This window comes from Cupressus sempervirens, chromosome 6, assembly GCF_028749045.1.
Source record: "Cupressus sempervirens isolate cs-2001-9-10 chromosome 6, ASM2874904v1, whole genome shotgun sequence".
NCBI lineage: Eukaryota > Viridiplantae > Streptophyta > Pinopsida > Cupressales > Cupressaceae > Cupressus > Cupressus sempervirens.
This window is the reverse complement of record NC_143123.1, coordinates 600,722,791-600,737,516: the sequence shown is the minus strand read 5'-3', so window position 1 is coordinate 600,737,516 and position 14,726 is coordinate 600,722,791. Positions and strand designations below refer to the sequence as shown.

The following is a 14,726-nucleotide window of genomic DNA, read 5'->3' as shown; positions in this document are numbered from 1 at the left end:
ATATATGATAAAGGATGGATTTTTATTTAAAGGAGGGCCACTCTCTACTCCTAAGCGCTCTATGAGGGATAAAATTTTGAAGAGGAATTATGGAAACCTTGGAGGACATTTTGGTCTAGATAAGACCTTAGAGAAAGGGAGGAGAATTTTCTATTGGCTCAAGCTTCACATTGATGTCAGAAGATTTGTGGAATCATGCACCATTTGTCAAAAAGAAAAAGGAAGCACAACAAATACAAATCTACACCAGTCACTATCTATTCCAACTAGGCCTTGGGAGAGTGTTTCCACAAATTTTGTCATGGGTTTAGCTAGAACATAGAAAGGATTTGATAGTGTTTTTGTGGTGGTGGATAGGTTTAGCAAAATGGCGCATTTCTTACCTTGTGACCCTACTAGTGATGCTTCATATGTTGCAGATCTTTTCTTTAAGGAGGTAGTAAGAATTCATGGATTACCTCTTGTTAGTCTTTTTGGATCGTTGTTGCAAATGTAGTAAGCATTTCCTATAATCAGGTATATATTTTCCATATGCAACATCCTCTCATTTATATTGAGCATGGGTGAATGAATAGACATGTCTATTCAATAAACAGATAATTAATAATACAAACTTAATTATGTTATATATATATATATATATATATATATATATCTCATATATAATTATATGAATAAACATAGAGTTATCTGACTGAAGCTACTAAACATTAACACTCCCTTTTAGCAAGGGAGGATAAGACAAAATATTACACCATTGGTAATATTAGGAATTTAAGGATATCTCGGAAGTTTTCTACAATTGAATATCGCATATGATATCAAGAGTATTGATCTCCAAAATATCAACATATGATATTCATCAATTACTCAAACTAGGGTAAGATATCACATTTGATATCAAGAGTCTTGATCTCCCAGAATATTGACATCCAATATTCATCAAGTACTCAAAACAAGATTTAAATATCCAATTTGATATCAATATTCATCAAGTACTAAAAACAAGATTTAAATATCACATTTGATATCAAGAGTATTGGCCTCCCAGAATATTAATGATATTCACCACTTACTCAAAACATTTAGATATCACATTCGATATCAAGAATATTGGCCTCCCATAATATCAATGATATTCACCACTTACTCAAAACGTTTTATATACCACATTTGATATCAAGAGTATTGGCCTCCCAGAATATCAATGATATTCACCAAATACTCTAAGAGTAATGGCCTCCCAGAATGTTGAGATACAAGACATTCACCATTTACTCAATTTATTAGATCTCATAATACAAGTTGATTGTAAGATCGTCACCTTACAACAACTTCTCCAAATACAAGTGATTATCATTTGGAAGTCATCACTTCCTCATGATGCACATAGGGGATAGGCTCATACATAGTCACAGTCCTCATGACTGTGACAACTTATTGAACATTAGAGAAACCAGCTCAACATGGTTTACTCTCTCTCAATCAATAAGATCAGGTTCACTGAAGGTTAACCAAATAGCATCCTTAGTCTTCTCCCTCTCTTTCAAGATTTCCTCAAATGAAATGTTATTCTCTCTCTAAATCTCAATCTCCCTTTTCCTACAATAACATTCTCAGAGGAAAAGATCAAGGCAAATATCTTCTATAGTATGTTTGAAAATACAATTAAGAATGTTAACATAAATTAGAATGTTAGTAATTAACTCATACATATTACTAATGATAACATAAATAATCATAACACAACTACTTATTTTATATTTTCAATAATAGAAATAACATAGTTCTCGATTTTTACCTTTCATACTCCTATAGTCAATCTCTTAATGTTCAACAAATATTATATTAATCTATTAAATATCATCTAGAATGAATGCAAATATACATATATACATGTATACAATTCATTTTCACGTATATTCTCAATTATATATACCATATAATATTTATTTAAATTTAGAAAGAAAGGAAGAAATAAAATAAGACATACCTTAATACTTATCTTTATTGGAATGGTGCCTTTACTCCCTTATTGTCATATCCCATAAGGGGGTCATACCCCATATCCTTAATAAAATCTGATGTTATGTCTTCTTCACTAAGTGGCGTTATTATTGGTCTGATCTCGTATGAGTTGAAATCATTTTGGAGATCTAGCCACGTAATTTTTGGTTGGTCTAATTTGAATGCGGTGCTCTTTACACGTTATGTGACTACGTGGAACGTGACTTGACTTGGAAACATCAACCTTTCTATGTACATACTTGCCTGTCAGTGGAGGATGGTAATATGTACGTCATACGCGAATGAAGCAGTCGTGAAAGTGCATCCAAAGAATGCGAGCAGGGAGTTTAGGGTCGAAGGAGGTAGCGTTGCATATGGTTTCTCTTATGACGTTTTCAGCATTAGGGTAACCCTGTCTACAATAGTCCCTGCTTAAGCTCAGTGACGCCTCCGTCCTCATCTCGCAGATGCAGATGCACATGAAGAATAAAGCCATTACATTGAATTTCATTGTACTGAGTGTGTATGTAAATATGGGGAGAGCGTCTAAGCTATATAGTGCACCCACAGCTGTGGTGATCCGTTTATCACAGGAGTAAAGGTAACGTGCTGGCATAATAATATATAGGGGGCCTTTGATAGTCACATCCCCATCCAATATTTGTGCTTGATTTGGTAAGTCGACAAAGCCTAATATTCCTGATAATCTGGTTTCCACTCACGATGATCTCTAGCCAAGGAAATAACTCAGACATCCCTCAATATGACTGAATATTTCATTGTGAGCCTCCTGTCACTCCTTCCAAATTCTGAATGTCAGTTTAGTCGTTCATGCTTAGGACGAAGCCCTGGTGTTCGATCTTTTATTTTTCCTATCAAATACTTTGTTGGAGTCCAATTTTCCATAGGATCAAAGACTTCTGGAGCATTGGAATTGATTTACTTGAGACTATAATCATATGTTGAATAAGGAAATCTCCGTAGGTTATCTTCCCTTATTCGCTGACTGGCACAGATCAACCTAGTCGCTATTCTGCGTTGACTGTTCTCTTATCTCCCATAACGTCCACCTTCTTCCCGTCATGATGAAGATCATTGTCCTTACTATAAATGCGAATCAGTCACATTTTAATGTTTAACATGACTACTATCTTTGAAACATGGTGAGAGACCACATTCAACATGGTCGATATTCTATACACAGTTTAACATCACAGTATTCGACAACTCACGACATAGATGTCATAAAGATCCCTAAGATTGAACATGCTCTAATACCATGTTAGTCTTTTTGGATCGTTGTTGCAAATGTAGTAAGCATTGCCTGTAATCAGGTATATATTTTCCATATGCAACATCCTCTCATCTATATTGAGCATGGATGAATGAATAGACATGTCTATTCAATAAACAGATAATTAATAATACAAACTTAATTATGTTATATATTGTTAAAAATAATGTTTATTATAGTAGCTGGGCATTTAATGCACAGTCCAGAACTTTCTACTTGCTTCTTGGAGCCTCTCTCTTTGTGCAAAATTTGAATTTAAAATTATGTAGAAATCTCTAGAGTGCTTCCTTTCTTGAAGCTTCTCAAGAACCCTCTAGAAATATGTATGAGCTCTATAAATAGAGCATTCCTCTCAGCTGTAATAACATGAAGAAACTTTATAGCTCTTTGATATGTTTGAGTTTTGCTGCTCTGTTTTTAAGCTCTGTCTTTTTTATTCTTTGTGCTGTTGTTTTTAATTCATCATGGTATCAGAGCATTTTCAGTTCTTTGGGCTGTGAATATATGATGCTTTTTGGAATGAATATATGTGTTTTTCTTGTGTGAATCTTTACATTTGCAGGCTGTAACTAAGGAGTGAACAGCAGTTTGGTTTGGGACAAAAAACTACATCAAAGGAAGGATATTGCAGCAAAAGAAAAGTTTTTTTTCTTCAACAAATTGGTGAGACTTTTTCAGTTTCAAGCTTGGGTGTTCAAGTTCTTAAATATCTTTCATTCTCATCCAAAAAAAAAAAGGGAGAGAATTTAACAATGGAATCACTTGGTGTGACTTTGCCTACAGTTAAATTAAATGGAAAAAATTATTATGATTGGGTATCTCATGTTGAAATCACTCTAACCCTTCAAAATTGTTATGATATTGTGACTGGTAGTGAACAAAGGCCTACGAATCCAGGAAATGATCAAGATAATTGGGATAAAAGGGACAAGAGGGCAGCAGCACTAATCAAGCTTACACTTTCAGAAGAAGTTTTTCCAGAAGTTCGTAATGAGAGAAGTGGAGTCAAAGTTTGGGAGATTTTGAAAGATTTATATCAAAATTCAGGTGATGTATGGATCTTATCTCTCACAACTGAATTATACAATTTGAAATTATCAAGCTCACAAGAGATAGTCCCACATTTAAGTAAGTTAAAGGAAAAGAAAAATGAGCTTGCTTCTCTTGGAAAAGATATAGATGATAAAGATTTTGTGCAAATTATATTACAAAGTCTTCCAGGATCTTATCAATCATTTATAAGGGGTTTAGATACTGCAGATAAATTAAAAAGTATTAAATCAGAAGAATTGTGTGCTAAGTTGGTTCAAGAAGAGAAAAGACAAGTTAAAGAAAAAGAATCATTTGATGGTGAATCTCAAGCATTTGTAATGAAAGGAAAACAATATTATAAGAAGTCACAAGAAAATGAATCTAAAGAAAGAAATTGGAAGAATGAAAATAAGAGTATTTCATATATAGATCATAATAGAAGTAAATGGAAATGTCATTATTGTGGTAAAATGGGTCATAAGGCAAATGAATGTTTCAAGAAGAAAAGAGATGTAGAAAAGAAAGTAAATAATTGTCCAAAATTAGGAGATTCTAAAAAAAATGCATTTTGTGTTGCACTTAAAGAAAATAATACTTTCAAAGAAGATTGGGTTATTGATTCTGGTGCTACACAACACATGTCTCATAATGAGAATCAATTTGAATCAATAAGTGAAAATAATATAGAGAAAATATATTTGGGGGATAATAGTGCTTTAGAAGTTAAAGGGACTGGTAATGTCAAAATTGATAATGGTTTGTTCAAAAATGTGAAATTAGTCCCTGAATTAAAAACAAATCTGCTTTCAGTATCTCAAATTGCAAGTCAAGGACATAAAATAGAATTCTACAATGATAAGTGCTTAATCAAGGATGTCAATGATAATTATAGAGTCATTGCAATTGGTAAAATGGAGAATGGATTATATAAATTTCAAGAATTTACTTCTAAATGTGGAGATAAACATATGTGTGCTATTGCTCAATATGATGATATGAGCAGGTTATGGCATGAGCGTTTGGGGCACATCAATTTTCAAAGTCTCAAGCTTATGGAGAAATTACAAATGGTGCATGGGCTGCCAAAGATATCATTAAGCCCTAAGGTGTGTGAAGGATGTGCAATGGGAAAACAACATGTGGAAAGTTTCCCTCAAGGTAAATCATGGAGAGCAAAAACTCCTCTACATTTAGTCCATAGTGATGTAATGGGTCCTTTCAAAACATCATCAATTGGAGGATCAAGGTATGCCCTCACTTTTATAGATGATTATAGTAGAAGAATTTGGGTGTATTTTCTACAAAAGAAAGATGAAGTGTTTCAAAAGTTTAAAGAGTTTAAAGCTTTGACTGAAAAACAAAGTGGAAAGTACTTAAAGATACTAAGAACTGATAGAGGGACTGAATACATGAATAAAGCTCTTTTAGATTTTTGTAAAGAACATGGAATTAAAAAGGAATCAACTGTCTCTTATTCACCCCAACAAAATGGTGTTGCTGAAAGAAAAAATAGAACTATAATAGAAATGGCTAGGTGCATGCTTCATTCTAGAAATCTAGAAGCTAAATTTTGGGCTGAAGCAGTTCATACTGCCGTATATATCTTGAATAGAACACCTACTAAGGCAGTTTTGAACATAACACCAGAAGAGGCATGGAGTGGAAGAAAGCCTACAGTATCTCATTTTAGAATTTTTGGTTGTAAAGCATATGCTCACATTCCTGATGAAAGGAGGAGCAAACTTGAAAGGAAAAGCGAGAAGTGCACAATGGTTGGATATAGTGAGGAATCGAAAGGATATAGGTTATACAATCCTAGAACTAATGAAATCTATATTAAAAGAAATGTATGGTTTGATGAAGATGTTAAGAATGATAATTCTCCAACATTATCTTTCTTTCCAATTTTGATTGATGAAGAAAATTCTACTTCTACCAATAGTCAAAGTCAAGGTGTGCAAACCACTACATAGGATGAGACTCAAGAAAGTGATAATGAAAATCCAAAGAAATTTAGAAGCATCAAAGAAATTTATCAAGAAGGTCCTAGATATATATTTGCTAACTATGCTCTTATGACTAAGGTGATGCAGGTTGACACTCCAAACACATATGAAGAAGCAAAAGGAAAAGAAGAATGGGAAGCAGCTATGCAAGAAGAATACAATTCTTTGATGAAGAATGGAACATGGGAACTAACAACACTTCCAGAAGGCAAAAATGTGGTTGGTTGCAAGTGGACCTATAGAACCAAATTCACATCAGATGGAGCTATTGAAAAATACAAAGCAAGGTTAGTGGCTAAAGGTTTCTCACAAGAAGAAGGTATAGACTATACTGAAACCTTTGCTCCAGTAGCTAAGATGACTTCCATTCGTACAATAGTTGCTTTAGCTGCAAAGTTTGGTTGGAAAATTTTTCAAATGGGTGTAAAAAGTGCATTTTTGCATGGTGACTTAAAAGAAGAAATTTATATGCAACAACCACCAAGATTTATTAAGTATGGAGAAGAGAATTTGGTGTGTAGATTAAGAAAATCACTCTATGGTCTCAAACAAGCACCAAGGGAATGGTACTCAAAAATTAATAAGTACTTCCTAGAAGTTGGATTTAAAAGAAGTAATGCTGATCCAGATGTGTATGTAAAATATTGTGATAATAAGGTTGTTATCATTGTATTGTATGTGGATGACTTGATTATTACAGGAAATCACGCACATGATATTGAGATAACTAAAAATCAACTCAAACAAGCTTTCGAAATAACTGATTTAGGACTAATGCACTATTTTTTGGGTATGCAAGTATGGCAAGAAGAAGGAAGAATCATGCTCTCTCAAACTAAATATGCTCTTGATGTACTTAAAAAATTCAATATGAGTGATTGTAAACCATGTAATACACCATGTGAAATAGGAGTAAAGTTAGGTGCTAACTCTACTCAAAAGAAAGTGGATAGAAAATTATATAGGCAGCTTGTTGGAAATCTTTTGTATCTTACTATAACTAGACCAGATATTGCATATGCAGTTGGTATTGTATTGAGATACATGGCAGATCCACACATTGAACACTGGAAAGCAGCTAAAAGAATATTAAGATATATTAAGGGTACTTACCAGCTTGGCATTGAATACAAATATGGAGGAGAACCTACTTTAGTTGGATATACAGATTCTGATTATGCAGGTGACATTGATGATAGAAAGTCAACTTCAGGATATATCTTCCATCTTGGATCGGGACCGATTTCGTGGAGTAGCAAGAAGCAATCAACAGTGTCACTCTCATCTACAGAAGCTGAATATATTGGTTTATCAAAGGCGTCTCAAGAAGCATTATGGCTTAGGAGGTTACTTGAAGAATTGCATCATCCACAAGACTCTCCAACAACAATATTTTGTGATAATCAAAGTACTATCAAGCTAGCAAAAAATCCGGTATATCATGCAAGGTCCAAGCATATAGAAGTGCATCATCATTTTGTTCGAGATCTAATTGAAAGACAAGAGGTGGAGCTTCAATTTTGCGGAACAAAAGATCAACTTGCTGATATATTTACAAAAGCATTGTCTATCGTAAAATCTACAAAATTTAGAGATCTATTGCAGCTCAAAGATGTTCCTACTCTCTCCAAATAAACATTATGGGGGGGTGTTAAAAATAATGTTTATTATAGTAGCTGGGCATTTAATGCACAGTCCAGAACTTTCTACTTGCTTCTTGGAGCCTCTCTCTTTGTGCAAAATTTGAATTTAAAATTATGTAGAAATCTCTAGAGTGCTTCCTTTCTTGAAGCTTCTCAAGAACCCTCTAGAAATATGTATGAGCTCTATAAATAGAGCATTCCTCTCAGCTGTAATAACATGAAGAAACTTTATAGCTCTTTGATATGTTTGAGTTTTGCTGCTCTGTTTTTAAGCTCTGTCTTTTTTATTCTTTGTGTTGTTGTTTTTAATTCATCATATATATATATAAAATAATAAGCTTATATCTCACATAATACTATATCTCATATATAATTATATGAATAACCATAGAATTATCCGACTGAAGCTACCAAATATTAACACCTCTAAACATTGTATCAAACTGAGATGTCAAATTTGTGGGTTTCTTTTGGTGTACTCTTTGGAAGAAATTGGGGACAAACTTATCTTTCAGCTCTACATATCATCCTCAAACAAATGGACAAATTGGAGCAGTCAATAGATCACTCGGGAATCTGCTTAGATGTCTAACCAAGCAATACAAGGAGAAACGGGATGCTGTGTTACCTCAAGCATAGTTTACCTACAATGATTCAGTCAATAGGAGCACAAAAGAAACCCTTTTTAGATTTTTTATGGATTACATCTTAGAGGTGTATTAGAGATTTTTCAAATTCTTATTAGGTGAGAACAATTTGGAAAGACCATCAAAGAAATATATGAACAAGTGAAGAAGGCACTACTAAGTGCACAAGCAAGTATAAGGAACAAGCAAATAAGTCAAGGAGAGAGGTATAGTTCCAAGTAGGTGACATGGTATGGGAAAATCTTAAGAAGGAAAGACTAGGTCTAAGGTTCCACACACCAAACTACTCATGAGGAAGGTAGGTCCTTGCAAAACCAGATTGAATTAAATACAAACATTAGCATCTCTCCCATATTTAGTGTCGAAGATTTGACCTTGTATAAAGGAGATAATACTAGTGCAAAAGAGATGCAATGGGAAGAAAAAGCATACTTAAATAAAAAAAAATGCATCACATACTCACAAAGCTTGATAAGATCTTAGATTCTAAAGTTTTGAAGAAGACATGGAGGAACACATACAAAGGAATACTTGGTTAAAAGGCACTAACTACTCGATGAAGAAGAAATCTAGATGAATGAAGTTAAGATCAAAAGGCATGGTAGAAATCTTGATGAACTCATCTCAAGTAGACTTGAGATCAATTCTACTAGGGAGTATGATGCTAAGTGACTTTTGTTTTTTCGCATACCCCCTATGTGCACACTTGCTAAATAGCAACTATTTCACTATTTCCCAACTTACCTATTTGCCTACCAACAAAATAATGAAAATCCTTAAAGGGGGACAATGTAAAGACACTTGACTAGTTAGGAATACTCAGGTATGCGATAGAGTATAACATGTGTTTGGATCATTAATTTCTATCTAATCTAATTCATTTTTTGGTGTGTTTTGTTTAGTTGTTTTGGTTTTGGTCATTTGGCAACTTAGTGCCACCTGAGAAATCTTTGTCCTAGGGTGTCACAAAGGTCATTTTAGCAAGTTTTGTTAAGTTAAAAAACAAGAAATACAATGTTGCAAAAGTTGCTCTACAAAATGACAAAATAGCAAAATTGCAAGATGACAACTTTTTGGAAGTTGAAGAGTAACCTTCACCAACCAAATGTGGAAGGCCAAGGGTCAGTTTGGGAAGGATATATGAACAGTCTTATGTCATTTTGAAAGATAGAGAACACAATGTATGTGTAGAACATGTTTGGGAGTTGATGAAAATGAGTATTTTCTTAATGTTTTGTAACTTTACTGTTTTCAGCTAGTGCAATGTGTTGTGTGGATTAGTGATCATGTAAATATTATAGATTCAAGTAAAGTGGTGTATTAGCTTTCAATTAGTTCGATTTTGGTGAGCTCTTGTTGAATTTTATAGGAATAATCCACCGATTCATGTATTTGGGTCTAAAACCCTAAGTGAGGGTTAAATGATCCATTACTTGAAAATCCTCTAATAGCTTTTAACGCCCATTTAGGCATTACAAGTAGTGGAAATGTTCTTTCATATAATGTTGGTTTCATGCAAGGAAGCCCAAGGATTGAGGAGAACAATCAAGCACTAGTCAAGCATCTTCATGTGATCGGCAAACTAAGAATGAAGGTTTAGAGAAACAAATAGGGAAAAGGGGTGAGGGTGATAAGAGTATGGTGAATTGGCATTCTTAGGCTAGGACAAATCTCAATCTAAAGTGGGTTTGAAGTAACAAATATATTTGTGTGTAGTTGTTTCACAATGGAGACCTAATTAGGCCTATTAGCCTAAAGACCTAAGAAGGGGTTTACTGATCAAATGAGTGACTATGTTCCTAAAAGTTCAAAATTTGTTAGAAGCCCTAAAAGGATATTCAAAACCATTATTTGTTTGAGGTTCCTTTGGAGTTCATGAAAGTCAAGGCTCAAGAACTCGTTTAGGAGGCCTAATTTGCAATTAGGCATGTCCTAGTAGAGTATCTTGGAAAGTTGCAAAAGAAGTTCAAACTTATTTTTGTTTTGGTTGGATTGAGTTGTTAAGTATCCCTAAAGTCCTCAATAGACTCTTCCAAGTCCTTAAGGTGATTCTTGAAGTGTTGACCTATGCAAGTAAAGAGGAATAGTCTCATGGAGAGTGAAGCATGAACATTGTACACCAATTGCGATCTAATTCACAAGTGTACTTGGGAAAGTAATAAAGTTTTGTAACCCCAATGATTTGTGGGATTGAGTTCATTGGCTTCCTTTCAGCTGTACATCAATTTGAAATAGTAATGACAAATTGAACATAGTTTTTACATGCTTAGAAACAATCATCCTCCTTTAAATAGTTGGTGGGTGAATAAAGGATTTGTTATAGTCTCACCTCACTATCAATATCATCTTACACTATTATATTAGATTCCTAAACCGTTTATCCTATTTGCAATTTGTTTTACTAGCAGTTGAAAAGTCGTCACTTCTAAATCATGTGTGTTTGCAAGTCAATATCCATTGAATGAATAGCCTAAATCCCTAAGTGATAACTAACATATCACACCATATAATTGAGCTAAGCCCACAATAATGACCTTGAGGTTATCTTAGCCGATCACACAATCATACACATTCTTTAGCACCTAAGCTTCCTTATTCAAGAGAGGATTTGAAAAGTGTTTTATCATGCATGTTGAAGTAGTCACAAAACTTGTATCGGCATGTAGAGTAAATGATTGAACATTGTGAAGAGGAGGTTGTTATTTAGTATAAAATCTTCTCTGCTTCTTTTTGCTCTGGCCAAATTTTGAAATTAACTACAAAGTTCACCAAGGTCTTCTTTTTCTGGTGTTAGAGAAGTTGAAGTGAACATTAAACCTCCAAATGTTACTCATGCAAATTTGTTAGATTCAATGCAAAACAGCATTGAAGGATTCAAAAATATATAAATCAGTGGAACGAATCACTAGGATTTTTATGCAATATAGTAGCCAACTAAAATTCTATTACACATTATGGATCCATAACAAACTCTTAAGCACTTTGTATCCTGTATGTAATGAAAACGAGGCATATGCAAGAGAGTTGAAAACTTTCCACAAATTTATAGCATTTTGCAAGGAATATAATAAAGCAAATGATTTGGAATAGCAAATCACCAAGGAAACTCTATGTTGAGATGTAAAAAATTGCAATCTTGTATAATTTCAATTTAATAAGCTACACAAATGTTTCTTTCTCCCTGATAGATGCATCCTAGACCAACTCAACATGTGCACATTCCCAAAAATGTGATCACCAAACATACCACACCTCTTGCACCAATAAATGAATATATATCCCCATGTCTTTTTTTACATGCCATCTGATTGGTCACTTAGTATTCATGTTAATAGGGGTCTCCATAGCTATCATGCAGACAAATATCCTGATTTGAATGGCCGACATACATATGACCACCTAAGGCCACTCTCACATCTCGACCCCTTTCTAGATACTGTAAAGCATTCTCTTCAAGTTACCATCTTAAAAGACCTCCTTAGCAAAAACCTCATGTACATCATTTGCCATATACAACAGATAAAAATCACAGAGCATCCAACTGATTACTATACATAGAATGGTTAATGTCTCTAATTAAGAGGACATGTTGCAGGAACCCCAAAAAGCCGTCTCAGCTAAGCAGCTCAATGAAGCCATGATCATACTAAAGATGACATGATACACGATAACTGACATCAAAACGATCGATAATTTGCTTACCATTGGATGGCTCTATACTGTTGGCAATGCACCATTCACTATGGACTGTTGCAAACCTCTAAATGATATTCCATTGCTTTCCATTGCTTTCCAAATGATCAAAAATTGTAATTTAATACCCCAATTACTGATGATTGTATAGCAGAAAACTCAGATTCAACCTTAGACTTGTAATTGCTGACTATCTGCAACTCAGTATCAATTGCACTATCAAATGTCCAGTGCTGCCAGAGCAAGGTTTACAAAGATCATAAATCAAACTTCATCTACATACAGTTGAGCAAGTTCAGAGCCAGAAATAATAGTTACTGCTCAGCTTGAGTTTCATTTTTCAATATAACGACGTTGACCTGCAAAACTGAGCATCAGATTATCTTCCAACTTTGAGAAGCTAAAGGAGCAAAACAATCTTTAACTCATAGATGCAATATCACTTCAAGTAAACAAGCATACATTAAATTTCATATTCATCAAATGACATGAAGAAATTTCCAATCCGCTTCCTAATATAACAACATAATGAGTAAAATTTATATTAAACAGAATTGGAAGTCAAGAAAGCCTTTGACCTGACTTCTATACCAGGATTGATGAAACATCAAAAAGCAATTGAAAAATGCTCAAACTAAAATTTTATCATCTCACCTCAAACATCTACATGAAAAACTACAAATCTCACTGATACTTTCATTCAACTTAATGCCCCAGAGAAGAAACAAGCAGATTTCAACATAAGCATGCAAAGAAAGACATAATTTATATACCCCAAATAAGAAAAGAGATGTACAGGAATAACTACAAAGATGTATGTTATGAACACGGGATGATAACTACAACTCTTTTTTATTTTGATGACGCAAACTGGATCTGGAAAAACACCTTCCAAATGGGACATACCATGGTAGTGGCTGAATACATTTTTTTTATATCAGTGTACAGAAAATGCTGAGAATCGATGACTAGTATAAACTAGAACGTATTTCACTAAATGAATGAAAATGAAAATTACAAGGGGCAGGTTGCAGCAAGTCATATAGGCAGAATGTTGTGTGGAGTACAAATTGAATAGGTAAATATTCAAGGGCGTGGAATATTATTTGGGACTATAATAAACATGATACTAAAAGAAGAAAGTATTATTAGAATCATAACATCAATAGTTTCTCCCGAGGTAATCAGTCATCAGAAGATGCATTTTTTACACTGCTCTAAACAAAAGAAACACAAAGATGAATGCATCTAGGTTTAATTTTAAAAAACATTTCATACTCAGTATTCCATAGAAATCAGAGCTTTAATTCATTTTAAAAAATAGAACACTTGCATATGATCTCAAGAAAGAGACAATTTAAAATCAAGCATTTGTCTGTCCAAGAGATATTTGAAGATTTGAAAACACAAATTCATTGCTGTCAACTGTACAGAAACTTTGTTTGTACAGGAGATGGTTTAAGTTTTGAAAACAGAAAGTTCGTAAGTTGCTGAACCTAGTTCTGATAAAGATTTTGGTTTAGGTACTACAGGTATATATATAATTATATTAATTATATATACATATTGATTTACTACAATTATAAATTTATATATACATTATAGCTTCGTGCATACATGTTCAATGTTCATTCATCATTGGTTGAAAACTTCAAACAAATAATTATTAATAATAATAATTTAGAAGCATGATACTCATAAATCCATAATTGTCGATAAAATTAATAAATAAAAATCCTCATATATCACATTCATACTTCGCAAAAGTCTCAAAATGTCATCACACAATCAAAATTTCAATTTACAAGGATTTTATGATCGAAATTAAGCTTTTAGAAGATTTTAGATTGAAAAAATAAATAAAAATGGCATGTAAGGCCCATTTTTGGGCACCCACAGCCTTGGGTGCTTGTTGATTCCACCCAGGTCCCTCACAGGCAGCTGGATTCTGCGGGACTCGTAGGGAATCCAGTCGCCTGTGAGGGACCCAGGCAGAATCCAAGCAGAATCAGAACTGGAACAGTACCGGAATGGAATTAAATTCTGGGCCCATTTAGAGGAATCTCGTAAGGGAAACTCATATACAGCAATCAGGCATGTCCATACCTGGAAAGCCTGCTGATAAACTGTTACATCCTCCAATGGAAGTGCAAAACAGTATAGTAGCATTCACACAACGAGCAAGTTTTCTAGACCCTTCACAAATCCTTCTGATAGAGAGGTGTTTAGTGACCATCTCTACCCCAAAACATGGGTATAACCAATCATTTTTTTCGGTCACTGCACATAAAAGCAAAGTTTTATTATGGGGTTCTTAGACAAAATATTCGTGAACAAAAGTAGCAAATAATCATGTATCTCATAAAGTTATGCATTGTGAAGAACTTTCGGACTTCATGTCATG

At 33.9% G+C, this 14,726-nt stretch overlaps 1 protein-coding gene across 1 annotated transcript in view; it reads right to left on the bottom strand.

The window, feature by feature from the left end:
- Positions 1–11,742: 11,742 nt before the first annotated feature.
- LOC149553674 (uncharacterized) overlaps positions 11,743–14,726 on the bottom strand; it is a 35,394-nt gene continuing 32,410 nt past the window's right edge. Inside the window, exons 6-7 of the mRNA XM_089789062.1 lie at positions 14,429–14,602; positions 11,743–12,681 (exon numbers count right to left, since the gene is read on the bottom strand). The gene's annotated coding sequence lies outside the window, so the exon portion shown is untranslated. The remainder of the gene's footprint in view (positions 12,682–14,428; positions 14,603–14,726) is intronic.